General features: G+C 41.8%; 1 protein-coding gene across 3 annotated transcripts in view; it reads left to right on the top strand.

Moving 5' to 3' along the window:
* GABPB2 (GA binding protein transcription factor subunit beta 2) overlaps positions 1-27083 on the top strand; it is a 1188026-nt gene that overhangs the window by 611580 nt on the left and 549363 nt on the right. The gene's annotated exons all lie outside the window — the stretch shown is intronic.

Raw genomic sequence — 27083 nt, 5'->3', positions numbered from 1 at the left:
GGGCTTCTCCACCTCTAAACTACAACTGGCTGAAATTTCTAATTTTCACAGTGGTTTAGAAGAATGTTCTTTAGCATCTCACAGGCTTTGTAAATCATTCTTAAGAGGCACTCTTCTGTTAAAGCCTCCATATAAAGATCAGTCTCCTTCTTGGGACTTGAATTTAGTACTACAGGCTGTAATACAGTCCCCTTTTGAAACCTCTGCAGAATGTGATCTGAAGTTTCTGTTGTGGAAGACTCACTTTTTGGTAACCTTTACTTCAGTCAGAAGAATCTCAGAAATCCAGGCTTTATCTGAACCTCCTTACCTAGCCTTACATAAGGATAGGGTATTTTTATGAAGAAACACTTCCTTCCTGCCCAGAGTAGTGTCAGGCCGAGACTAATATCAACCAGACTATTTTAACAAAAGAGCATATGCTCTACATTTTACTAGACATCATAGACAATTACGTTTCTCAAAAATAATAAGGCATTCAAATCATCTGTTTCCTTTTCTTCTGCAAAGTTGGGCAAGGCAGTCATGAAGATTCCTCTCTCTTAAGTGACTGAAAGGTTGTGTTTCTTTCATTTGTAATAAAAACAAGTTAACCTTGCCTAAACCTGTCAAAGCACACTCTACAAGGTTGGTAGCCACTTTAGTGGTCTTCCAATTTAGAGCTACTGTAGATGACATGTGCAGTGGCTACTTGAGCTTCTGTCCATACTTTTATTACTCACTATAAGCTGGACCTGGTCTCTAGGGGAAGATCATCCTTTGGCTTGATGGTGCTCAGGAATATCCTTGCGTGAGTCCACCAAGTTTTTAGGTAGCTGGGGACTCTGTCCCATCTCTCAGGGATAAAATGAAGATTGGCAACATCTGATAAAGAAGCTATGTACTCACCATAACATTCCATCTGTGTTGTCGATCTTCATTTATCCTTGACCCCCCCCTCTTCCTCTGTCTTCATAGATTTCTGATGTAATGGATCACATGTGCCTGAACTGTTATGCTATCCAAATACAGTGGATAAGGCTTGCAGCTGGGTTACTTTCTGTATCGGTATATATAGATGTATATACGTTTTTTTGTGTTTACAAATTTTCTGCAAACGTGATCTGAGGTAATTGAGAGCAGTGGACTCTGGGTAGAGGTGAAGCTTGAGAATCTTTGGCTGGCACAAGCAGTAGTACTGGCCGTGTCTGTTCCGAGATCAGAACCGAAGTCATCTGTCATAGGTTCATAGGTTCATACTAGGCTATCTGCCCTGGGGCAATTATAAGCCTTGCCCGATTCTGTATGGCTTACGCCACCCCTTGATTTGAGTATACTGTGCCCTTTTTAAGGTTTAGTTTACTGTGCCTCTGTCCAATAGTGACATGGGAGTAATCCCTGGGACAAACCTACGATCCCCCATCCACCTATCGAGATTCTTCTTGAAGAGATTCAGTGAGGTGCTCTGCCTCACAAGAGCGAAGGGAGCCTCTGGGTTATGAACCTGTCCCTCCAGCAAGTTCTATTTATTTCTGTGCTGAGGTTCAAGTCCCTCGAGCGTGTGGCTCTAAGGGATTTAGATTTACTGAGGTGGAGCATGTCCATTAATTCTGGATTTGACATAGCTTTGTATGTCAGGCATAGATCGCCTCGAAGTAGGCAGTATGCAACTGAGTAGAGCTGGAGTTTTTTTAACCGAGCAGGAGATGGCATCTGTTTGAGACCCTTGATCCTCTTGGTGAGATACTTTTGGGGTCTGCAGGTGTCGGGTAAGGTACAACCCAAAAGGGGCATTGTATTCTATGATGGGCCTGATGAGGGATGAATAAAGGGGCACGATTACCTCTCTTGATCTAGATGTGAAACCCTTCGCGATGAGGTGGGCTATGTAGAAGGTCTTTCTAACCACTTTGGCAATGTGGTTTTCAAAGGAGAGATTGCTATCAACTTGGGTCCCCAGGTCCCTAATAACTTTCTCTGTACTTAATGGGTTTCCGCCTATGTGGTAATTTGTGGGCACATTGTTTTTGCCAAAGGGTATGACTATACATTTTTTGGCATTTAGCTTTAAACCATGGCGCTGGCACCAGTTATCTGTCTCTGTGAGACCTTTTTGAAGGATGTTTGTGTCAGCTGGAGAGTTGATTATGGCGCCCAGTTTGCAGTCGTCTGCGAACTTGGTGAGCCATAGTCCTCCCACGTTTGCCTGTACCTCGGAAAAGTATATACCGAACAAGAGTGGTCCCAGGACAGAACCCTGTGGGATGCCACTTGTGACCGGTTTCGAGTCGGACATGGCTCCAGCAACTTTCACTCTGTGGGTTCTGTCTTTGAGCCAGTTTACGACCCATCTTGTGACATAGGGGTTTATATTTAAGCTGGATAGCTTATCTATGATGCCTGAGTGGGGTATTTTGTCAAATGCCTTTGCAAGGTCCAGATAGACTGTGTGGACTACCTTCCCTTCATCTATGGCTTTGGTGACTGTTTCAAAGAAGTCAACCAGGTTCAAAAGGCAGGATCTGCCCTTGACAAAGCCGAACTGGGTAGGATCTAGTGTCTGTAGGTCCCCAATGTCTTTGTTTATGAGCTCCATGATGATCCTCTCCATAGCCTTGCAGACTTAGCTAGTCAGGCTTATGGGGCGATAGTTTCCAGGGTCCGTAGAGGCTCCACCTTTGTGGAGTGGGACCACTGTTGCTGTACGCCATTCTGTGGGCACATATCCTGTAGTGAGGCTGAGATTGTATAGCTGTTTTATTTGAGGGATTAGTTCCTCTTGGAGTTCATGTAGGACGCAACCTGGGACGCCATCTGGTCCCATGGAAGCAGTGTTTTTTGCTTTGGAGAGGGCAGCCTTCACCTGAGTATCAGAGATGTTTGGGAGGCAGCCCTCTGCCGAGATAGATACTTGCTGTTTTGGGGGGGTGGGGGTGGAGAAGTTTGCACTGAACCGGTCTGCCAGGATATTGGCGATGTCTGTGGGTTCAGTGTATTTTTTGTCGTTTAGAATCAACTCAGAACAAGTCTGGGAGTTGCATCCCAGGTTTCTAACATAACTGAAAAATCCTTATGATTGTCTTTGGTGTCCTGTGCAATTTTTCTCTCGAAGCTGGCCTTGGAGGGTTTTATGAGGGATCGTAATTTTTTGCTAGTACTGATCAGAGATGCCTTCCCTATTAGGGATTTTGCTCTATCATGTAGTAGCTTCATCCTTCTGTTGTACAGTTTATTTATGGCAGGGGTCCACCAGACTTGGACGCCTGCCTTTGGATGATTGGGTCTTGGTTTTGTTTGGGATAGCATGATCCATGCATTCCTGGAGATGTCCGTAGAATGCGTTTATATAGGATTCTGCAGTTTGGGCCGTAGTTTCCACTGGCCCTGGGGCCTTGAAGGATTCCACTTCTGTTTTGAGAAGCGAGAAGTTCGCTTTTGAGAAGTTTTTCACTGTGGTTTTCTGGGCTGGGGGTGGGGTCGGGATGTGGACATCCAGTGAAATTAATTTATGGTCTGATCTTACCAATGAGGGATATACTTCTGGTGTGGAGCATAGAGTCCCCATGTTGGTAATGATCAGGTCTAGTATGTTGTCCCCTCTTGTGGGAGTGGTGACTAGTTGTTCCATAGCATTTGAGTTTATAATTTCCAGGAACCTTTGGGCTAAGGTGCTGGGGCTTGAGCAGTGCTCCCAGTCAATGTTTGGGTAGTTGAAGTCGCCCAATATAATGGTGTTCGGAGAGATCTTCATGTTCTCCAATGTTTTCAGGAAAGCCGAGTGTGATTCCTGACTTTGAGAGGGTGGTCTGTAGGATGCTATAAACTGAAAAGCAGTCTTGCCCACTGTTAGTTACACATGGATGGTCTCCGATATTTCGTGCAATGCCACTAACCTGGAGGTGTGGATATCCTTGATAAATATGGAAACTCCCCCTCCTTTTGTGGTTCGGTCCTGGTTTTGGGGCCGAAAAGCATGATATGAGGTATAGCCTGGTAGTGCTGGGGTGCTCTCCGGAGCCTTGAACCAGGTTTCTGTCACTGCACAGATATCGATGTTCTCCATACTGAGGAGAGCTTCGAGTGCATGCATCTTGAGGTTAAGACTTCTGGCGTTTAGCAGCATTACCCTTAGTTTCTTGTTCCTTGTGCTGTCTATGGGGGTGGGTTTGACTTTTGAGCCTTGCCTAAAAAAGGCACTATGGGGGTGGCAAGAGCCTTTGCCAATATCCGAAAGCCCAGTGGTGACAGGTGTAAACCGTCCCTAGCGAAGAAACGTGGCTTGTCGAGCATGTCATCCCAGGCTGACAGACACTGGATCCCCTTTGAATGACACCAAAATTTTAGCCAATTGTTAAAATCGATCATTTTGTCTTTGTACTGTGGCATCTTTCTAGGTGAGGGTAAGATGCTGCTCAAGGTCAGGGTCATACCAGCCTGGGCTACATGATCAGAGAGCTCCTCTATGTCTCTTTTCATATAGTCCAGGGAGGTATGTCTCAGGTCATTCACACCAGCATGTACAATGACGGAGTCATATTTGTATTTGCTTTGGAGTGACCTGAGTGCTTGCGTTATGTGGCGGATCCTAGCACCCGACAGGCAGCTCACCGTGACCTTCTCTTTATTCAGCCTGGTGAGCGGGACGTCAGTGTGTCTGACAATAGAGTCACCTATTACAAGAGTATCAGGTGTGTTATTCAGCCTTAAGGGCTGTGGCTGCTTGGCACACTGACTTTGGGGGTTATGTGTTGTGCGTATTTTGTTTTGAGGTGGCGTTTGCTTGGATGTCTGCTTTGGAGGTCTCTAAATGAAGATAGACCACACAGATGGAACACTATGGTGAGTATGCAACTTCTTTATTCCCAACCCCCGTTGTATTGCTGTTTCGTATTGAAAAAGCTGTAGATCTGCTGTTGTGGATTTTTCACTAGTCGAAGAAAAGATTCATTGAAAGATTCTGCACCCATATATCAAAAGCAAAAACAGAGTTTTATGGGGTAACAAGATATTATGGAACTTTGGTGAAAATGCATATTCATAGATTGCAGTGTTTTAAAAAAGAAATTGCAAGTACTAGATGTAGTATCAAGACCTAGAAGCTATATAATATGCAATATTAGATGTGGTGCAGCAGTATGGAAGTTGATAGTGTATGTTTGTGCAGATATGAAGAAAATAGCATTATCTGTAGAATTAGAAAAGAAATTGGAAATAATGGGTGATTAACTATAATTTGTGGAAAAGGAACAAAAAACAAAACAAGTAAATGGAGAGCGAACCAAAAGCCACTAGGAAACTCAGGCAGGAAGAAATGTTGTAAACGTATTTTAATAAAACCGTTTTCACTCTTGCAAGGCAGGAGCTTCTTCAGACAAGTTAAAAAATACAAAGACACTTCTTTTAAAAGTAACAGCTTAGTTCTATGATGTCATTTCCTTTCAGCTGAACATCTTGAACACTTTTGTAAAGGACAAATTTATAATAAGTATAATAAAAGTCTTCATAACATTTCTGAACTCAAACCATGTTACATCCATGTGAACAATAGTTTTATATTTATAAAATAAAGTTAAAAATCGTATGGTACACCGGAACTTTTAGTCTTAAGCATACTAGACACCCCAAGGGGACAAGAATAAACTACATATTAAAAAATATATAGATGTATATATATTTTTTAATATGTAGTTTATTCTTGTCCCCTTGGGGTGTCTAGTATGCTTAAGACTAAAAGTTCCGGTGTACCATACGATTTTTAACTTTATTTTTATAAAATATTACAAACTATTGTTCACATGGATGTGAACATGGTTTGAGTTCAGGAAATGTTATGAAGACTTTTATTATACTTATTATAAATTTGTCCTTTTACAAAAAGTGTTCCGTAAGATGTTCAGCTGGAAAGGAAATGACATCATAGAACTAAGCAGCTGTTACTTTTAAAAGAAGTGTCTTTGTATTTTTTAACTTGTCTGAAGAAGCTCCTGCCTTGCAAGAGTGAAAACGGTTTTATTAAAATACGTTTACAACATTTCTTCCTGCCTGAGTTTCCTAGTGGCTTTTGGTTCGCTCTCTAATTTGTGGAAAGGTAAAGAAAGGTGAATATAGATGTTTGTATATGGAGACAGCTGTTAAAATGTGAGCAGTTAATTTTCAGACTAAACATGTATACAATAAAATAAAAACCAAAATAGATTGTGTTTATTTTTTTTTCAGAAAGACTAAACAGTATTGAAATGAATGAAATTGGATCACTGAAAATGTAGTATTGCTGACTATATTAAGGAAGGGAAGGGTATTAAAAGGCTTAATGGGGGGGGGGGTAATTAAAACTGAAGTATTTAAAGCAAAATGAAACAGTTTTGGAAAGGTTATCAAATAATTTTAACCTTTTAATGTGGTATTCAAAAAAGTGGAGGATTGCATACCAGGAAAAACAGATATTAGAAGTTAGAGAAGTTGTATTGGAATGACGAAAAAAGTATCAACAGCTTTTGGAAGAATATTAAATGATTAATGGAAAACAGCAGGAAAGAATGAGTAAAGAAAATAACATTTATATGGAAAAAATGAAAAAAGTAAAGGGATATGTTATATACACAAATATTTTGCAAGGAGAAGTTGAATCTTCATATTTAGGGAGGAAAGCATAAAATGGAGGTAAGATTTTAAGTGTAAAAAAGAAGATGGAAGTTTTATGTGCAAAGGAATAATTAATAGACTATGACTATAATTTTACAATAACATGCCAAGTCCTCATTTTATAATACATAAATGAAAACAGTAGGAACATTTATTTGTAAATTAAAAACATTGAGTGATTTAATATGGCTTACACTAGGTCTGGAAATACGACCAAATTGTGTGACATAAAATTTAGAACTAGACTTAGCAACTGGGACTGTCTGTGCTGAATGTTCAACCTTAGGGACATCGGAATCATCTTCAGGAATGGAATTAGAAGTTAAGACACGTTATGGAACATGAACATTGTCTAAATTGCTCTAGAGTGCATCACAGGAACAATGCTGCGATAATGATTCTGGTACAGGATGAAGATGTCTGCAATTTCTTCTGTACTGCACACCCTCAGATTCTATGAAGTACGATCTCTGCTCAGTATACACATACCTGTTACTTGACCAGTCCGGTCAAAACCTTTCATTATTTGTATCCTTACTGTCTCTTCTTTCAGTGGACTAAGAAATCTGCTCAATTTGAAATAACTTGACTTCTGGGATGACTGCTTCCTGAATAACTGGGTTCTGATGGTTCTGTTCTTAGCTTTAGGCCTCAATAAACTGGAAATAATAGACAATGTTGTTTTGGTTTGCTGGATAGAAGTCTCTGAACAGGCGAGCCAAGTATATCGTCATGGGGTATGTTTTTGAGATTAGGTAAGTTCAAAAAGACATTGGTATTATTACGCTTTGACCTTTCAAGTAATTACTTTGCACTCTGCACTGCAAGTTCAGCTCGTCCATTTGACTGTGGATATCCTGGACTACTAGTAATAAGTACAAAGTCCCATTCTCTCACAAATTTCTGAAACAACTGACTAGTAAATTGACTACCATTGTCAGAAATAAACCATGGACTGAGAAATGATGTTTCAACTTAGTAATAACAACAGCGGATGTTAGATTAGGTAGTAAGTCAGTATCAAACCAATTTGAATAACAGTCTACTAATTCTAAGTAATGCTGATTGTTCCACTCGAATATGTCAGTGGCTACTGTTGACCAAGGTAGTTCAGGAACTTGACTTAGATGAAGTGATTCTCTTTGCAAATGCAGTTTAGTACTGTTGCATACTGAACAAGAAGAAAGTACTTTATCAATATCTTTTACTAGTGAAGAACAGAATGCTAGTGTTCTGACCCATCTTTTGGTAGATTCAGAACCTGGGTGACCACGATGCCAAATCTAGATATATTCATGTTGTAAGGAAGGAGGAACAACAATTTTAGGACCTTTGAAAATAATGCCATCTTCCATCAGCATCTTGTCTCTGTAAGGAAAATAAGTTTACACTTCAGGTGGTGCACTAGATTGCTTTGACGGCCGTCCTGTATGAATGCAGTGGTTGAGCTTTTGCAAAATTGGATCAGTCTTTGTATGATCTCTCTGCTCATCTAGTCCCATGGTAGAAAAAGTATGCACTTCCATTATGTCAAAATTCTCTGCCTAAAGGTTATCAGTTGTATTTCTGGGCAATCTGGATAAGATATCAGCCAGATAAAGAAGTTTTCCTTTTGTATAGACCAGTTTGAAGTTGTACTTTTGCAATTTGAGCATCATTCTGTGTAATCTTGCTGGAACTGAATGCATAGGCTTCTTTAGAATAGTAACTAGAGGTTGGTGATCAGTTTCAGCCTGAACAGCTCGACCATAGATATCATCATGAAACTTTGAACATGCAAATACTCAGTCTGAGGATAGTGCATTTCAGTTTGGGTAAGTGTTCTCGATGCATAGGCTGCTGGTTTGCCTTACTGAAGAATAAGTGTGCCAAGACCAAATTTTGAAGCATCACAGGAAAGAGTGACTGGTTTATTGACATCATAGTTAATGTAGGTGGGGTGACAGTTTTCTGCTTAAGGTCTTCAAATGCTTTCTGGTGCTGTTCTAACCAAGACCCTGTTGTAACATTTTTTCACATCGGCTGTCTTAAAGGTGCTGTCAACTCACTGAAGTCTGGTATAAACTTGCCTGAGTAGTTGACCATGCCAAGAAAATGCTGTAGAACTTGAACATTATCTGGTGCTGACATCTCGAGAATAGCTGCTTGCTTGGACAGGAGTGGTCTCAAGCCAGTGCTGGTAAATAAATGACGTACATCTGTAACTTCTGGTAGTCTGAATTTACACTTCAGAAGATTGAGCTTTAAGTTCACTTCACGTGCTCTGTCGAACTCTCTTTAGGTTTCTGTCATGCTCTGCTTCACATTGCCTTCAACCAGTAAATCATCTACTGTTATGGCACAAGAATAACCTGAAAAATGTGCTCCATTGCACTCTAGAAGACTTCAGTTGCAGAATTTATTCCAAATGGCATCCTCGGGAGTCTGTATCTGCCAAACAGGGTACTGAAAGTGGTCAGTAATGAGGATTTGCGATCAAGCATCACTTGCCAAAATGAACTTTTTGCATCCAAGGCAGAAAAAAACAGTGGCGTTTGGTATTAGAGCTGCAACCTCCTGACTGTATGCATTGGATGATGCAGTGTCTTCAATGCTTTGTTCAAATCTCTTGGGTCAATATATATTCTGATTTCATCTGAAACTTTTTTGTGAGCCGTTACCATGAACGCCACCCATTCAGTTGATTCTGTAACTGGAAAATTACGCCTTCCTGCACCATTTTATCCAACTGAGCTTTGACTTTATCTTGCATAGCTATTGGAACTTTTCTTGCTGGTCTGACTACTGGACCGACCTTTGGGTCTAACTTCATAGAATACACAACTAGAAGTTTGCCCAACTTGTCATCGAAAACATCAGCATACTCTGAGAAAATGGCTTCAGAAAAATTGGAACTAGGATATGTGCTTATATGATGAACTCATATGATTAACTTCTTTGTTAAAAGAAAGCAGATTCATTTTCAAACTGTCTAAGACCCAATAATGACTGCACAGGTCTTCAAACTACATAGAGTAATAAGCTGTAACATTTCCTAACCAAATAACATGAAAGCACTACTGAGCCTTTGGTTTGAATTTCTTCACCTCCATAAGAAACAAGTTTCGCACTACTAAGCCACATTGAGTTGTTCATTAGTTTTCACCTTAGCAAATGTGTCTGCTGATATAACATTAAACTTTGAACCAGTGTCTGCTTTGAGTTTGATGGATGTACCATTGATGTGGACGGTACAAAACACTTTGTTCTTTGCCAACAGATTCACTGCATCAACCTTTTCACCAATTACTGATGCACCATCTACATAAACAGTGGAGTTGCAGTCTACTTGATCAATTTGCTTTTTTGAATGACCCTTCTTTATAACTGTGTAGGGTTTACTTGATTCGCAAAATTTTTGAAAATTATTTTTTACACTTGTGACATTGCTGACCAAATGCTAAGCATTTCCCACTTTAGACTCATGATTGGCACTACAATTGCGACAGTTAACAATAAAGCTGGACTTGTGTTTTGCTGATTCATGCTTGTACTGCATTGAGCATGCTCATTTCTTAGAATTTGCTGGAAAACTACGTGGTTTCCCTTGAGAACCAGCAGGGACTGTGGCTGCAATGTGCTTAGGCCTGCTTCTGTTTGCCGCATGTTGCATGCTGTCTGCATTTGCTCTGGAGTTTGCTGAAACTATGCTTTTACCACTTGCAAGCATATTTGTGCGCCTTTCTGTAACTTCATCGATTTGACAAATCTCAATAACTTTACTCAACATTAAATCACTGTCACAAAGTAAAATCTTTATCACAGCAGCACTATTAATACCACACAGAAGCCTGTCCTTTATTAACTCATCTTTTAAGTAACCAAACCGACACATTTTGGTTTTGTTTCTCAGGTCAGTAATATAAGCTGCAAAGGTTTCCCCTGGTTTCTGATCTCTTGTGTAAAACAAATGCCTCTCTAATGTAATATTTGTCTGGGGGGGGGGGGGGTTTACACATTTCCCTGAATTTGCTCTTCAAACAGTTGGGGTCTTCCCTTGATTCAGCCTGTACAACACTATGACTATTTTCACCTTCCTCCTCATATACTGCTGGTGTATACACAAATTAACACAGTCTTTCAGTGGCCTCTGACCCAGCTAGGTTTAGCAAAATGAATGCCCTGGTGCATACATCTTTGTCAGAATAAACTGCTTGTATAACAATATTATACTCTTGCTCAAATATTCTCCAATCCTCTGCAATATTCTGATCAAATACAAGTGCTGAGGGTTTTCAAAATCCGTCTGCCATATTAACACATGTAACTGAAGGGTTTTGCAAGTATGCACAAACACACACATATGCCAGAAATTTATGCTAGTATTTGTAACTTTGCCTATAGCACAGCAAGCCTCTAAATAACTTAGCGAAATAAGTCTCTTGGTCACAGAATACTCTTGAAATTACTGTACTGCAAGAACTCTCCTCTTATCAGTGCAAGAAACATTTAAAAATAACTGCACTGTGCGAATGAACTAGGCAGAATAATCTCAGAGTAAGAAACATTTTGAAGTAACTGCACTTTGCGAGTAAACAGTACACAGCACATTGAAACTTCCCCAAAATGGCAGCCCCTTGCTAGATAATTCTTTACAGTGCAAGAAACACTCCGCAATGGCGACACTTTGCGTATATATATATATATATATATATATATATATATATATAGCCATACCCAGCACAAGAAGCTTTTCGAAGTGGCTGTACTTTGACTGTACTTCACAAAATAGTTGCACTTTGCACACAAACTCTTAGGAATACATGTACAGTAATAAGCACACACTGTAAGCACCTTTACACACTTTGAGATACTTCAAATAACTAGTTATGCCCTTGATACAATATAAAGTAGTAGTTATGCCAAAACACAGCACTTTGTCAAAAAAAATGCAGTTGCCTTGCTTTATTTATGCTTAATGTGCCCTTTTTGCCCTTATTTGTTTTTCTCATTTAATCTCTTTTCATGCCCGTTGTACTTTTCTTGCGCTCATTTTACTCAAAACCTGTCCGTTTTGCTTTTTACATGCTCATTTTGCTTTTCTGATTATTGTTTTATCAAATATCTCAATTTTAAACATTTTCTATAATTAATAAACCTTTTGTGCCTCTCGCTTGTGTAATAATGTAGTTTGTGCCCTTGTAGTGCTCTGTTTTACCTTTTTTTGTAAAATAAACTGTTTGTGCAAGTTTTCATTACTTTTGGTTCTTTTCTGGCCTTTGTTCGTGCTTGTTTCTCTTAGTTTACCTTCACTGTTATCTATATACTGAATATCAGTCTCTGGAATTCTGGTTCTGACACCAGGTCGCTCATATAGTCAGGACGTAATAGGACGAGTCTTTGTAGCTTCTATTCAAGCAGCTTTATTATGTGCAAACAAGTCACAATTGAAGCTTATTAACTTTAACTTCGATAACTTGTATACAAACTAGCTATTACATTCATACATGCTCATTCTCTGGCTGCACTGTCAAAATGGCATAGAGTATAGCATGTACTTGCTATTTATATATGCACGTTCAGACCTTGAAATGGTTCTTAAAGCTAGAGCACACACACTTTGTTCTATAGACTTCATCTCAGGTGGCTCACCATTCCATTAAATGCAGTTATGATGCAACCAATGCCTCCTCTAGGGCTGCTACGTTTGTCTGTGTGCTGAGGAGGTATACCTGTTTCCGCCTTCAACCTTTGCCTGATGACATCAAGGCTAAGCTGATTGATGCTGCTCTGGACAGTAAAGGTTTGTTTGGTGGCGCTGCTGAGTTTAAGTACCTCCAGGAAAAGGGTAAACCTTTACAGGAGTTGAAATAGTTTTGTTTCACCTGTCCCTAAATGTCAAATGAATTATCCTAACAAGCCTGCCTTTGTCCATAGACAGTCTTGCCATCCCGTAAAAGTAAGAAGGGTGGTAGAAGGGTTCTTTCTGCTAAGGCTACTTAAACTTCTTCAGCCCCGAAGCCTCCTTTTCCTGACAAACTAGGTGCTGTCTGACTACCCTTGTCTTCCTCTTTCCAGTCACATTCCTCTTTCTCTTCATCTTTCACCATCTCTTCCTGTTTGGTTACAGATCACCCAAGACTCCTGGCTCCTTAAAGTTATTCGACAAAGATACTTAATGGTCTGGACCCCCCCCCCCCTTGGGCATTCTTCAGCCTCCTCGGGAACAAATGCCCTTTTTTTCCAGAGGTGCTTCAGGGCCTGTTGGCTCAGGAAACTATGCAAGACGTTCCAGCTTCTCAGAGGGGGTGGGAGGGTTACTGAATAATGTTTTTGATCCCCAGGAAATACACCTGGAGACCCATTCTAGATCCTTCTCAGCTGAACACTTTTTTGAAGGTTCCGTCCTTTCGTATGCTAACCCTTCAGAACCTGTTTACTTATTCTTCTCCTTCTACTACTTCCTCAGGCTTTTCTGTTATCCATAGATCTCAAGGATGCTTATCTTCATTTCCTATCCATCCTCTTTTCAGGAAATTTTTACATTTCTGTTTTGCTTCCTAGAATTTTCAATACTCTGCTTTGACCTTTCTGGTGCCCCAAGGGTCTTCCTCTAGCGCCTCACCCCTGTGATTGCTTTTTGCAGAATGAGGGGAATACAGGTTTTTTGCTTACCTAGATGACCTACTTATTCAGGCCTTGTCTCCAGAAATGTTGCTTCAACATCTTCATTTTGCAATTCGTCTTCTTCAGGCCTGGGGTTTACTGTAAATTTTCTGAAGTCTTTTCTGATTCCTTCTCAGGATAATGTTTTCCTAGGATGCAGGCTCCAGACAGTTGCAATGCTGGCATCCTTACCTCCTCCCAGAAGTTTAACTCTGATTGTCTTCTTTCAATCCCTTCTTCCTCTAGTGTCAGTTGCAACCAGGAAGTTTCTCTGGGTTTCAAGACCGCCACCATTCCTCTGCTTTCTTTAGCCAACTGCACATGAGAAAGCTCCATTGGTTTTTGAAAGTCACTCTGGCTTCAACACTCTCATCTTTTAGAGTTTTTAGTTCATCTTCATCCATGCTTCAAGCTGGAATTCAGTGGTGGATTCATCAGTGATCCCACAATCCAGAGCTTCCATTTCAACCTCCAGTCCCTTCTCAGGAACTCTTCATAAATACAAAGATACTTCGGACGGGGAATTGGGAGGCATCCTTCAGTGCTCTGAAAGTGCAGGGCCTTTGGTCTCTTCATCAAAAGGACCATATCGGTGTCAAAGAGATGAGAGCTGTTCTGGCTCTTCAGGCTTTTCATTCTCTTCCTTCCAGGGCCCTTCAGGAATTTCACAGACAACACTACAGTGGTGTGGTATATCAGCAAGCAGGGGGGGGGGGGGTAAGGTCTCATCTCCTGTACCAGGCTAGCTCTTCAGGTCTGGGATCTAGCTATTCAGTATCAAATGACCCTTCAAGCAGTTTATATTCTCTCAGCTCAAAACACAGTGGCAGACTTTCCTGAGCAGATCCACAACACAATCCCACGAATGGATGCTTCACAGGAATGTGTTTCTAGACATTGTCCACCAGTGGGGTACTCCTCAAGTAGATCTGTTTGCCTTCCCTCTGAACAGATGACTTCTCTGTTTTGCACCAGAGTTCTGTGTCCTCTGGCTTGGACCGTAGACGCCTGATCGGTTTCTTGGAAGGTTGTTACCAGAAAGGCTCATCCAGACGCTGCTACACTTTGCTGTGAAGGAAAGGTTAGTTTGCTTTTATTTTTTGTAGTTTGTATTACTTTATTGCCTTTCTATATTTTGAATACTGTGGATGTTCTTCATCTCACATTGCTGCAGTCCTTACACTTGGGTAGTCCGCTGTCCTCGGTCGGCCCGAATATCAAAGTATAAGGCTGACGTCGGTCAAGGCGCATTTGACTGACATCAGGACGTCAGGGTACAAATGCGCGTGACCGACGTCATATCCTCAGTCTTTTTTGCCGCATGGTCCGATGCAGAAGCAGCATTGCAAGTGCCGGTTGGCGTTCTGAGATTTTTCGATTTCGAAGTTTCAGACCGAGTTCAAAGTTGGCTAAGTACCCGTTAGAATATTTTAGTTTTTTCTTGCCTCAGTGATTTACCGGATGTCAGAAAAAGTCAATAATTGCATTTCTTGTGGGAAACAGATACCGCATAGACAAGTGGCCTGCCAGACTACAACATCTACATATCAATCTAAAGGAGATGTTAGCAGTCCAGTTTGCATTAATAGCTTTCAAGGATTTACTTCTTCCAGGGCAGGTGTTGATTCTAACAGACAACACAACTGTCATGTGGTACATCAACAAGCAAGGGGGAACGCATTCTTATCCTCTATGCAGGCAAGCAATGATTTTGTGGGAGACTGCTCTCAGTTTACAACTCAATCTTCAGGCAAGGTTTCTGCCAGGAGCACAGAACTCCTTAGCAGATGTGTTGAGCAGACGAATTATGGATCCCCACGAGTGGAAATTGGATCCTCATGTGTTTCAGAAATTGACAGTGTCATGGGGACCTCCAGACATAGATCTGTTCGCTTCTCCACTAAACCATCAGCTGCCAAAGTTTTGCACAAAAGGTTTCATCCCACAGCTTGGAAAGTGGATGCTCTTTCTTTCAATTGGAGCAATCTTCATGTGTATGCCTTTCCACCTCTGCCTCTCCTCCCAAAGGTACTTCTAAAGGTCAGACAGGACAAGCCAAGGATGATTTTAATAGCTCCAGATTGGCCTCGACAGCACTGGTACCCATTACTGAGAAGTCTGGTACGGAAGCCTCCATGGCCTTTGCCTTCGATTCCACACCTGTTGTCACAGGAGGACAGCCATTTGCTCAATGTCAAACTTCATTCTCTTCACCTAACAGCCTGGCATATTCTGTTTTGAACCATAGAGGGTCTCAACTTCCACAACAAGTTTTGAATGTGATTTTGGAAGCTAGAAGGCCTAGTACAAGGAAAGTGTACGCAGATAAATGGAAGAGATTTTTATTTTGGAGTGCAGCAAAGATTTTGATGTTTCTGAGCCTAATTTGAGTGTGGCTCTTCAATATCTTACTGAGTTACTGGACAAAGGTTTGTCTTTCTCTTCTATTAAGGTTCATGCTGCAGCAATTTCTGCTCACTGTGATTGTGACCCACCACTGTTTTCTCATCCTTTGTTCAAGCAATTTCTTAGAGGGGCAAAGAATATAAGACCCCCCTAAGAGCTCCTACTCCTGCTTGGGATCTCAATTTTGTGTTGGAGAAACTCACTCTACAACCTTTTGAGCCTGCAGCTACTTCTGAGTTGAAGTATTTGTCATGGAAGACTGCTTTTTTGTTGGCAATTACCTCTGCAAGAAGGGTTTCTGAATTGCAGGCCCTTATGGCGGTTGAGCCTTTCTTGATTTTCCATAAGGATAGGGTATCATTACGTACTAATCCTTCCTTTATGCCTAAAGTGGTTTCTAGTGTGGCTTTAAACCAAACTATTCATTTGCCTACTTTTTATGCAAATCCCCAAAATAAAGGGGAAAAGATTTTGCACACTTTAGATGTACACAGGCAGTTGCGATATTATTTGGACAGAACTAAAGGGTTCAGGCAGTCTCAGCAGTTGTTTGTTTCTTTTGCTTTGAGTTCTCAGGGCAAGCCTGTGTCAAAACAAACTATTTCTAAGTGGATTGGGTTTTGCATTGCTTTCTGTTATTCCCATCATGGCAAGGAGATTCCAGCTGGGATTAGGCCTCATTCCACTAGGGCTACTGCCACTTCAACAGCTTTTTTGAGGGAAGTGGCAACCAAGGATATTTTGGAGGCAGCTACTTGGAGTTCAGTGCATACTTTCTCTAGGCATTATCACCTGTCACTTTACTCTAAATCCAGGGCTGGTTTTGCCACTGCTGTTTTGCAGGGCATCTTGGCAGCTCCTGCTTCCTTGTAGTTAGCCATCCTCCCTTACCTCTGCTTTGGGATTCTACCCAAGTGTAAGGACTGCAGCAATGTGAGATGAAGAACATAGTACAGTTTTGTACCTACCATAAATGTAGATGTTCAAGATCCACATTGCTGCAGTCCAATTTACCCTCCTCCTTCCCTCTGTAGTTAGAGGTGGTTGTGTGGGTTGGGTTGTACATATTGTGTATTTTGTATATATTGTACATATAGTTAGTGCAAGGGTGGTGGGTTGGTTGTTTGCTGTCTTTTGGTTTTGACCTTTATTTTTAGGGTCTTCTGACATCTGGGGCAAGAAAAGACTGAGGATATGACGTCGGTCATGCGCATTTGTACCCTGACGTCCTGATGTCAGTCAAATGCGCCTTGACCGACGTCAGCCTTATACTTTGATATTCGGGCCGACCGAGGACAGCGGACTACCCAAGTGTAAGGACTGCAGCAATGTGGATCTTCGAACATCTACATTTATGGTAGGTACAAAACTGTACTTTTGTTTTCTTTACCTTGTGTTTTACTTGCATTCTGCTTTAACAGCATATTAAAACTTCAAGAGAGACCACAGCTCTCTCTCTTCTGAGTTGGGCAGAATTTGTTTCCCGCACTCCCACCCAGTTACAGTTGTCTTGTTAAATACCACTGTCATTCTAGTTGCCTGCCTCGTATGTTAATCTGACCATATATCTCATTTCCTCTCTACTTTCACTGGCTTGTGAGTAATCACAAAATCATCATTTTTGAAATCCCTCCCCTTCAACTGTTTAAATTTATTGGCCATCGTACTGTATTCCATAGTACCAGAATACAAAAGTGACCACCCCTTTCAACCCATCTTGCTGTTTTAAAAATAGTAACTCTCCACTAAACCTTTACTTTTTAAACAGGTAAAACTTAAGTTACCTACTTTCACATCTAACTTCTCTAGTGCACACTGCAGTGTGCATTTTTTTTTCATCTTACCTTTAAGCATCCCTGTGACTAGCACTTTCTCTAATACCTGCTGGAAAGCACTAGGAAGCCTTAAACTGATACAAGCACTCAACTCACGTTGTTAGTAAGGAGAAATTAATAGTAGGCACTAAACAGCCTATAATTGCAAAGTACCTTGCTAAGGTAAGGGAAAACAGCTCCTGTACTTTACAAAAAAAAGCACCAAACCAGGCATGTCCAAGGGTCAGCTTCCAGTGATTTCTCCTGTCCACCTGGTGAATCTGGGCATACTGGGGCAATGCAGCAATTGCCTCATGTACACAGACAACCCTCTCCTCCTACCACCCAACACTATAACCTGTGAGAGATGCACTTACATAGCCAAAATGGAAGCAAAGCTCTCTCCACCCAAGATTGTGCTAGACAGTCAAGAGGAGAAGGTTAACACCCACAATACACCTCAAGCAACACATAGCCCTTCTAAACCCACACAACCAACACCCACATATAGCAACACTAAATCCACATATGCAGAGGCCCTTAACTGTAACCTGCCCAAGCAACAAGGACCTCTGAAGCTGAAACACAAACAAACACCAATCACAACCAAAGTGTCACATAGTTCACAACACCAGTGTGTCACCAAGCAACAGCCCCTAAGGCAAGACAAATGTACCTAACACTTTAGTCATAGGTGACTCTATAGTCCGGCACACTGATGTCCCTCTCACTAGGTTGAACAAGGAGAAAATTACAGTCAGCTGCCTGTCGGGTGCCAGGATCCACCACATAATGCATGCACTCAAGTCACTCCACAACAAGTACAAATATGACTGTCATTGTCCATGTTGGAGTGAATGACTATGAAGAGACATGGAAGAGCTCTCGGATCATGTGGCCCAGGCAGGTATGACCCTAGCCCTGAGTAGCATCCTGCCTTCGCCCAGAATGATACCACAATATACGGACAAAATGATTGACTTCAACAATTGGCTAAGCTTCTGGTGTCATTCAAAAAGGATCCAGTATCTGTCTGCCTGGGATGACATGATTGACAGACCACAATGCTTTGCCAGAGATGGTCTGCACCTGTCGCCCCTGGGATTCAGGTTACTGGCTAAGGCTCTTGCCACACCCCTATAGTGCTTTTTTTAGGCAAAGTTCAAAGGACAAAACCACCACCGTAACAGGTGCAAGCATGCAAAATCTGAAGGTAATGCTTCTGAATGCTAGAAGTCTAAACCTCAAAATGCACTCTTTCGAGGCACTCCTAAAAATGGAGAACATTGATATCTGTGCAGTAACTGAGACCTGGTTCAAGGCTCCAGACAGCACCCCTGCAATACCAGGCTACAACTCTTACCACACTTTTCGGCCACCAAACCAGGACCGAAACACTAAAGGTGGAGGAGTGTCAATATTCACCAAGGATATTCACACCACCAGGCTAGTTGCCCAACACAATGTGTCTGAAATTCTCCAGGTGCAACTAACACTAGGTAAGACTGCAATCCAAATTGTAGCTTGCTACAGATCCCCCACCATACCCCAAGATTCTCACTACACCTTTCTAAACATACTGGAAAATATTAAGATAGAACCAAACACCCTAATACTGGGTGATTTTAACTACCCTGCCATTAACTGGGAAAACTACTCATGTACCAACACCTTTGCCCAACGGTTCTTGGAATTCATAAATTCCAACGCCCTGGATCAATTAATCCATAGTCCCACCAGGGGCTCCAATATCCTAGACCTGGTCATGGGAAATCGATGCTCCACACCTATGGTCACCCCCTCGTTAGTCAGGTCTGACCATAAGCTAATCACCCTTAACATCCACATCCCACCCCCACCCCCCCAGTAAGGAAACCTCCATAAAAAACTTCTCCAAAGCCAACTTCATGCTACTCAAGTCAGAAGTGGCAAACTTCATGACACCCATGCAGACGGGAACTGAAAGTTCAACTGTTGAATCCTTCACTAAGGCACTGTACGAACACATCCACTCATGCATAAATCGTGCCATCCCAAATAGAACCAAGATGCTCTCATCCAAAAAAAAGGAAGCCAATCTGGTGGTCCCCTGCCATAAACAAACTTTACAAAAAAAGGAAGAAACTGTTGCAGAAAAGAGGAAAATCCCAGGATGCAAAAAACTCCCTTACCAGACTCCGTAAGAAACTGAGATCCCTCATAAAATCCTCCAAAGCTAGTTACGAAAATAAAATTGCCAAATATTCCAAAGACAACCACAAGGCATTCTATAACTATGTCAAGAATCTAAATGGCAATGCTCAGATCTGCTCTGAGCTAAAACAGAATGGCATTAAATATACTGATCCCAAGGATATTGCCAATATCCTGGCAGATCGATTCAGTGCCAACTTCACCCCCCTCTCACCCCTAAATGGCCCATCTCAATACCCGAAGATTGCCAAATTCCGATAATAACAGCCACACAGGTAAAAAACGCACTCTCCAAAGCTAAGCATACAGCATCCATGGGACCAGATGACACCCCGGGCTGTGTACTACTTGAACTACAGTATGAACTGGCACCTCACCTAAGTGTCATGTTTAATCATAGCCTTACCTCAGGTTTTGTGCCCACTGAGTGGTGCAGAGCTACAGTTATCCCACTCCACAAGGGGGGATCTACCTTAGATCCCGGAAACTACCGTCCCATCAGTCTGACAAGCCTTATCTGCAACGCCATGGAGCGTATTATCATGGAACTTATAAACAAAGACATTGGCAACCTTCAAACACTGGACCCCACCCAGTTTGGGTTCGTGAAGGGCCGATCTTGTCTCCTGAACCTGATTGACTTCTTTAAATCAGTCTCCATAGCCATGGACAAGGGTAAGGTGGTCCACACAGCCTATCTAAACCTTGCCAAGGCCTTTGACCCATCCCCCACTCTGGAATCATAGATAAACTTACTAAGCTGGGCATTAATCCCTGTGTCACCCAATGGGTTGCTAACTGGCTTGCTGATGGAACCCACACTGTAAAAGTAGCCAACTCGAAATCCAGCACCAGACAAGTGACAAGTGGAGTACCTCAGGGTTCAGTCCTGGGACCGCTCTTGTTTGGCATCTACTTCTCTGAAGTACAGGCCAACACTAAGGGACTCTGGCTAACAAAGTTCGCAGATGACTGCAAACTGGGAGCCATTATTGAATCCCCAAATGATGTGGATACTCTACAAAAGGGCCTTACAGAAACAGATGCTTGGCGCCAGAGCCATGGGCTCAAGCTCAATGCCAAGAAATGTATAGTTATCCCCTTTGGGAAGAAACATGTATCCATGAATTACCATATAGGTGGCAGTACACTAAACACCGAAAGTGTGAATAAGACTTAGGGACACAGGTGGACAGTGGTCTCACCTTCAATAACCACATTGCCACAACAGTCAGGAAATCCTATGTGACACACCTCATCACTAAGGACTTTTCATCCAGAAAAAAGGAGGTCATTGTCCCACTGTACTCATCCCTCATTAGACCCATTATAGAGTAAAATGCCCCGTTTGGTATGTACCTCTCAAGACATCTGCAACAACTGGAAAGGCCGCAGAAATATCTCACTAAAAGACTCACAGGCCTAAAGCAGATGCCCTACGCTGGCCGCCTTAAAAAAACTCCAGCTAAACTCTGTCGCATATCTTCTACTAAGAGGCGATCTCTGCTTAACATACAAGGCCATGTCAAACCCAGAGCTGTTGGACATGCTACACTTAAAGAAATCCCAATCCCTCAGAGCCACACACTCCGGGGATCTAAACCTTGTCATCACAATAAACAAAACATGCTGGAGGGATAGGTTCCTGACCCAGAGACTCCCCAGACTGTGGAATAGATTGCCCATACATATCAAGCAGAGTGCCTCTTTGACCCTCTTCAAAAGGAACCTTGACAATTGGATGGGAGAAAGGAAATTCACCCCTGGGGATCACGTCAGTCGCCCTGCTAGACAGGGGTCCAGGGAAGTAAATAGTGTGGGAAGAAATAGCCAGGGAATTGTTATGGCTAGGCTTGTATAGGCCCTAGGGCTGATAGCCTAGTACCAACCTATGAACCTATGTTTCTTTATGCCTTCCCTCCCCTTTGTCTCATTCCAAAAGTCCTGTTCAGGATAAAACAGAATGTTCCCAAAGTCTTGCTGGTGACTCCCTTTTGGTTCAGACAGCATTGGGTATATTCTTCTACATCTTGCCACAAGTTACCTCACAGGGTGGACCTCCTCACACAAGACAAGAGATCTCTCATCCATCTCCACCTGTCCACTCTTCAGCTGACACTGTGGGTAGTAGGGTTTTGATTCCCTATAGACACCTTTTTTCTCAGGACACACTTCAGGTGTTACAGGAGGCCAGGAAACCCACTACTAGGAGATCCTACTTATCCAGATGGAAGAGATTTTCTGTTTAGTGTCTTTTGACCTAGGCTCTTTTTGAGCCTGCTGTTTCAGCTTCCTTACAACATTGTTCTTGGAAGACTTTCTGTTTTCCTTTTGCGTCTTACTTCTGCCAGATGGGTGTCTGAGCTGCAAACCCTTATGGCTGTTCATCCTTTTTAAGTTTTCCATAAGGACAGGATGCCTCTTTGTACTAATCCTTCTTTTATGCCCAAGGTGGTTAATGAGTTCTCTCTTAATCTATTCATGTGCCCACCTTTTTCCCCTTCACTGCAGTCTGCTAGTGAGAAGGTTCTACACACCTTGGATTTGCATAGACAGTGCAGATATTTGGATAAGATTAATGCTTTTCATAAATCTGAACAGCTTTTTTTGTTTTTCACCCTAGGTCTGTAGGTTTGGCTGTTTCCAAGAAAACCATTTCTTCTTGGATTTCTAAAGCCATTTCTTTTTTGTTTTCCCTTTCATGGGAAGAGCCTTTGTCCCTCTGTTAAGACTTATCCCAATAGGGCTGCGGCTTCTTCTGGTGCCTTTTTAAAGGATTTGTAAACTACTACTATTCTTGAGGCAGCAACCTGGACTCCTCTGCATGCCTTTTACTAAGCACTATAAGATGGATGTGATTTCTAGAGCCAGAGCTGGTTTTTCCATGGCCATTCTACATGGTTTCCTAGGGGGCTCTGCTGGCCCTTCCTCCTCCCAATTTTCTTCCTGAGGTTTTGCAGTCTATAGTGAAGAATACTGCAACAGTGAATAGAAGGACATAGTACAGTTGTGTAAAATCTCACCATAACAGTAGATGTCCTTCTATTCACTTTTGCAGTGTTTGCTCTCTCCCTCCTCCTCTGATCCTTTTTTCCTTCTGGATGTGTTTGATACCTACTTGGACTGTTATTCCTACTGGGGCTTTTCATTTCTGAGGATGGTACATCCGTACGTCACCTTTAAGCCCTATGCCATGAGCAGGGCACATGTGTGACGTACTGTGTACCCTTCACAACCAAAAAGCTTTTGTATACTAGCCGGACGTTGGGCTGCCCTTGGCAAGGAATCCCTGTAGTGAAGAATGCTGCAACAGTGAAGAGAAGGACATCTGTTATGGTAAAAGTTTACACAAATGTACTTTCTCAAGCCACCTTCCAAACAAGATCTGTTTTCTATGTATTGCACGTTCTGTTAGCACATTTTATTCTTAACAGTTTTCATGACTGAAGTTTGTTTTCACTGAAATTAAAAATAATTGAAAGTGCACTCACTGAATCTGTATGCAAAATGGGTAGATCTGCTTTAGTATGGCTGCATTTCTAGACCTGTGCAAAGAGAAAACTATTTTTTTTCTTAACAAACTACATTTAAATGATACCTGATGTTAATAGCCTTTCTCTGTTTTTTATTATAGAGGAGCCTTTTAAGATAATTTATCATTTGAATTTAGTATACAAAGGGATCTAAGTATTCTCCGACATTCTGTGTGATCTCCCCAATGGCTTTTGACTTCATTAGTCTTGCACCTCAGTGGTTAAATGGCAGAGGGGCAGGTTGGATGTTGCAGGACCTAGTTCCAACACAGATGTTCCACTGCTTTTTTTATTTTTGGATATTGCAGGACCTGGTTCCAACACAAATGTTCCACTGCTTCATTTTATTTTTGTTTTACTTTAAGATAATGAGATGAATGAAGTAGTGATTTAAAAATAGTACCCCATTCTCATGTTCATCCATACTTGTCTCACAGTGGAAGATGTCTTTCATTAGATAACTGTTGCAGTATTCCAAACTGTTGGGTTATCTCACCAAATAACCTAGATGTCCAGCCATGGTACCAAAGCCAAGTACTTCCATACAGCCATTTGTGTAATGTATGACCTAATCCCAGAGGCATAAGGGTACATAAGCGGATGTGTGTATGAAACAGACTATCTCACCATCAGTCCAAACACAGATCTTTCACCTGTCAGTTGTTCTACACATGGTCATTGGTACTGCTGGTCTTACAGTGATTCAAATAAGTGCCCAGTTGAGGAACCTTCCTTGTTTTTTTCCAGTTTGCATTGGTGTTGGTTGCTGTGTAAGATATCAGCTAGCAGGGGAAAGTGCAATTGAGGTAGGCAAATTTCTGCATGGATCTCTACTCCCCAGCAAATTTTCTGTTTATGTGCAGAGCACTGCTATAGGAACTGTGCGATTTGCTTGCCAGTCCCTTGTTCCTAAAACCTTACTTAACACAGTGTTTGTCCCTTAACTCCTACTTGGTGACCCAACGTCTTAAGCACCTTGCCTAAGCAAAGATGCAGACCTGTCAACTCCTGACGTTCCCTTTCCAAAAGAAAAAAAGTTGAGACCTAGGCCTGATATGACTGCCAAGTTGGACACTGACATACTGGCTGAGGTGTTGGAACCTGCAGTATGCCTGATGCCATCTCGGATGCCTGCTACGGTAACCCTGGCATGATGTCCGAGGTTTGCATGTCGGAAGTGATTGACGCTAACGGCAGTGGTGAGAAGGAAGAAACCCATTAAATTATCTCTGAAGGACCCAGAGATATTCCTCAGATTCTTGTTAAGAGGAAGTACTAGGGTCTCTTATCGAGGTATGTCAGGGGTTAGAGCTTTTGCTTCTAGTGAAAGTTGATGTTTCATTTCCCCGTACGTCTGTGGAAAAGGAGTGGATGGATTTCTCACGAGGTCTGTTTAAGGCCACTGTGGCACTCAGGCCACTATCCTTTACAGGGCCTACTTCCACCTCTGCGACTCCTACCACACCTCAAAACAAAGACAGCATCATCTTCTGAGGATGAGGAGAACCACTGACACTGAGCATTTTTTGGCCTATGCTTCTCGTATCCACTCAGCAGGTCAAGTGGCTTACGATGATGAAGACTCACTTTCTCCTGATGTCTCCTGTTAAAGAAGCTTCTTTTGGGGAAACCATTTCCAATATGATGAAATGTTTTGAATGGGAATCTAAGCAGATTTCTGATGTGCAGATAAGATATATTCTTTTAAAAGTTGGCACACCTGCCCCTTCAACTGTCCATTTTGTCCTTTGCATCTACTTCCAGTATCCCTGATTCTCAAGCCACCAGCCCCTACAAGGCCTGATAGATTTTATAAAATAACTGAAGGCCTGAAGTTTCTGTACAAAAACCCAGTGGCAGGACCCCTTAATGTTCTCCATGCCTACAGACAAACACTCTGAGCTATTGCTTGCTGCTAACACCCTTCCCTTTGATAAAGATTGCAGGGTAATAAAGTGGAAAGGAAGGTTTGCACTTTGAGCTCTGAATTACCAGACTCGGATGCCTAAATATTTGCTATCCATTTTGGGGAACCTTAAAACCTTGTCTTTTATGTAAGATCCAGGCAGTAATCAGCAGGGGGGCATTGGATCCTATCAACTGTGCAGACTGGTTCTTCTGGCATGGGGTCAGGCCACAAAAGCAAACCTATCCCTTTAAGTTACCTACATTCCTTCGCAGGTCAGTGTCCTGGCAGACTTTCTAAGCAAATTAAGAGAAGATTCCCACAAGTGGATGCTAAACAGGGAGATCTTCTTAGACATAGCCTGCAAATGGGGGGGGGGGGCCCACATATAGACTTCTCATACCCTCCTCCTTCCTTCACATCATGGTTTCCGACCCAGTCACAGTACAACCACTGCCCTTCTAAGTTCCACAGATATACTAAATCACAGTAGAAATTCATTTCTTCTCACATCAGACCTATTTATGACTCTGTCCTGGGCATTCTTCACAGGCAGTTATCGAACTCTAACTAAACACTCTTTCTATAAGCTATCACTGTCCTCACTTAACTGATTTCTTAGTTATCTCACTAACAGTTTCCAAGCAGCGAAATGGCAAGATGAGTTCTTCTCCCATAAGTCCCGTAAGTCCCATAAGGCTCTCATCCAGGGCTACTACTATTTAACTTATCAATGACCTCACTACAGCAGCCTAAGAGCCCAACGTAGTATAGTACACTGACAGCACCACTCTAATATGTGTTGCTAGAACACTACCCATTCTCCAGACAGTCGCACAGAAGTCCTTCTTATCCATGGTAGCTTGGCACAACAACTCAGAACTCCTGAATTACAAAGAAAAAAAAAGAAAAAAGAAAAAAAAACTATCACTGTTTACTCCAACAGTCTGTCTTACAATAAACTCCCTTTAATATACTGTTGCCCAGTAACATCACTATAGAACCAGTATCCCACTCCAGAGTACTAGTTGTGATTATAGACAACCACTTGAAATTTGATCTCCGCCTTCAGCAAGCCATAAAGATGAAGCACCAAAAGCTTGGCTGTCTCTATAAAGTAAAACACTACCTTACTGACTGTTAGACAAAACCCTTTATATATATCCTGTTGTATCCTAACCAATCTCAACTACTTTCAGCCAAACTAGAACAGTTTATTAAAGTAGCCAAATTCTTATCCAACCAGCAATATAGATCAGTCTCTCTAAAGCAACCAAACTAGCTTGAATTAAATAATTCTCTGTTGTATTCGCAGTCGATTACAACCTTCAAATTACTGCACAACCCTGAAAATTTATCATCTCTTCACTCCATCATTCAACCTTACACTGAGAGACCACTGCACTTCACTGACAATTCATTACTAACAACAATGTAGGATACTCCCAGTAATCACACTTCCTCCACTTAACAGCCAACTGAAGCAACACCCGGTAGTTAATAGTGCTGTGCCTGCATTTTCCTGTTTAAACTGGTAATATAGCTGTATGAATTTGTGTCTTAATTCTTTGCTGCACAAATTTAGTGTATACCTTCCTCTGTTATCTCATCCCCTTTATCTTCCTTGTGCTTCCTCCTTTCCTTCGGCTGCACTGTTATCTTCAAAATGCTATTTATATGCAACCTATATAACTTATTTAAATTGAAACAGTTTGTAAATGATGCAACTGATGTCAAGGATGTCTGAAAAGTAATACTGTTACTCATAAATGAAACTTTGTAAATGATGAAACTATGTAAAATATGTCATTGGTGTTCGCTAAAAAAGGGCACTGCTCGTTCAGACAGTTCTGGTAAACAAATGCCAGTAAGTAAATAAATAGACTTGTTTGCCTGTATAGATGCCACACGACTTCCCCTCTTTTGTACCAAGATGCCCTGTCCACAAGCTTGAAAAATTGATGC

Source organism: Protopterus annectens, chromosome 8.part0 (genome assembly GCF_019279795.1).
Source record: "Protopterus annectens isolate FY-2018-M chromosome 8.part0, PAN1.0, whole genome shotgun sequence".
In the NCBI taxonomy this organism is placed as follows: Eukaryota; Metazoa; Chordata; order Ceratodontiformes; family Protopteridae; genus Protopterus; species Protopterus annectens.
Note: the sequence above shows the minus strand (reverse complement) of the source record. Positions and strands in the feature narration are given on the sequence as shown.